Source organism: Gossypium arboreum, chromosome 8 (assembly GCF_025698485.1).
Source record: "Gossypium arboreum isolate Shixiya-1 chromosome 8, ASM2569848v2, whole genome shotgun sequence".
Lineage (NCBI taxonomy): Eukaryota > Viridiplantae > Streptophyta > Magnoliopsida > Malvales > Malvaceae > Gossypium > Gossypium arboreum.
In genome coordinates this window covers 22,765,937-22,768,385 of record NC_069077.1, presented here as the reverse complement: position 1 = coordinate 22,768,385, position 2,449 = coordinate 22,765,937, and positions in this window count along the sequence as shown.

The window sequence follows — 2,449 nt, the reverse complement described above, 5'->3', positions numbered from 1 at the left end:
TTTGACCTTTCGACCAGTCTAAGTCTCCACCATCTTCTTCCATTTCAGAAATGCATCTAATACTCCACTTTTTCTTTTCATTAGATACACTCATACTTTCCTTGAATAATCATCAACAAAAGTAACAAAATAGTGCATAACAACCAAAAAAGTCACTTTGGTAGGCCCCCACACATCACTGTGAACGTAGTCCAGAATTCCTTTCGTATTGTGAATTGTTGAGCCAAATTTTACCCTCATCTGCTTGCCCAGAACACAATGTTCACAGAATTCCAATTTGCAAGAATTGAAACCTTTCAACAAGCCTTGCTTCACCAAATTCTGCAAAGCTTTTTCACCAGCATGTCCCAATCTCATATGCCATAACTTGGTAGCCTCTGAATCTACATCTTTCGCAAAAACTGTTGATGTTGATCCAATAACTGTACTTCCATTTAAATAGTATAGGTTATTCCTTCCTATACCTTTCATCACCGTCAATACCCCAGCTACTACTTTTAGTAATCCATCTCTCAAAGTGATTGTGAGCCCTTTAGATTCTAGGACCCCTAATGAGATGAGATTTTTCTTCAAGCTAGGTATGTAGCAAACATCTATCAAGACTTGGATTGAGCCGTCGTGATTCTTCAATTAGATTTTACCTACTCGCATTGTCTTACAAGCGCTATCATTGCCCATAAATATAACTCCACCTTCTAGTTCTTTAAGACTAGAAAACCAGTCCTTATAAGGACACATATGGTAGGTATATCCCATATCCAAAATCCACTCATCAGTATGACATGCCATTGCCATGCCAACCAAGCTAAAGTCTGACTCCTCATCATGCTCCACTATACATGCATCAGAAATAGCCTTGCCCTTTTGTAACTTAGGACAATTCTTTTTCTAATGCCTTTTCTCACAACAAAAAGCACATTCATTTTTGGCAGGTCTCCCTTTGGACTTTCCCTTTCTACAAGGTTTGCTGCTATGTGAACGACCTCTTAATGTTAAGACTTCTGCAGTTGTATCTCTGTAATCCTTTTTATCTTTATTTCGAGTCTCAAATTTATACAACGCACTATAAACTGCATCAAATGTGACCGTATCCTTCCCATGAAGCAATGTGGTGGTAAGATGATCATATTAATCAGGAAGAGAATTTAACAAAAATAATGCATTGTCTTCATCTTTAAATTTCTCATCCAAATTTAGTAAGTCTACTAAAATTTTATTGAATGACTTTACATGGTCATTCATCGACATACCTGGTGCATACGTGAATCGATAAAGTTTTTTTTTCATATAAAGCCTATTTTCAAGACTTTTCGTTAGAAACTTTCCCTCCAGTGCATCCCATAACTTCTTCACTGATGTCTCCCTCATGACAGAGTACTTCTACTATTTGGCCAAACATAGGCAAATTGTACCACACGCCTGTCTATTGATCTTGGCCCACTCCTTGTCATCCATCTTGTCAGGTTTTCCTTCAAGGGCTATATCCAGCTCTTGCTGACATAAGACATCCAAGATCTCACATTGCCACATACCAAAATTATTGGTAACATCAAATTTCTCTACTTCAAATTTTGCATTGGTCACAGTAGACTTTGCTGATGACGATGCCTTTGCCATTTTTCTCCTCAATCCCAACTACTGTATATGTGAATAGTACCGTCAATGTAAATAGTACTGTGGATGAACAATACCGTATACGCAAATAGTATCATAAACGATCGTATTTCCCAAGTGCAAATCTAGCTCAGATACCAATTGTTGAGTGGAAGCGTGTAAAAGAGTAAAATTATTGTACTAAAAAATCACACTAAGTTCAATTCCCAGGAAAGAGAGGTGGATCACAAGGATCGCTTAAGTACCAGGTCTTTCCTAGCCAGAATATCCCTTTTATCGTAATTTAATAGCATAATAAATCACTACAATCAAACTCACAAAATATAAAAATTAGACAATAAAGAGCACTAGAATTTTAACGAGATTCAGTAAATTTTGCCTACATCCTCGGACACCACCAAATATATTTCACTCCAAAACACAAGTGAAAATTTACAAATAGGGAGAGAGAACAATGCCTTAGGTAGAGAATAAAAAATGTGGGATGATTCAAATGAGAAATGGTTAGGCCTATTTATAGTTGAGGTTTAGGGATCAACTTGCAAAGTCACTATATAATTAGGGGCCAAAAATCTTACAAATTTCTCATGCCAAATTTCAATCCCACTTTTGGTGCCTTAAATCTCAGATTTCTAGTGCCAACATTTTGATACCCATATCTTTGTAATCTTTGCAAAATATGGATGATTGCCAATAAGTACCATTGAGTTATACTCAGCGTGCATTTTTTGTTTTCGTGCGCGGGTTAAGTACTTAGTGATTCAATCATAGATTCAGCATCCAACGGCAATCTTGGACTCAAGTGTTGGTGATATGCTCATTTTGGATCTTGCCA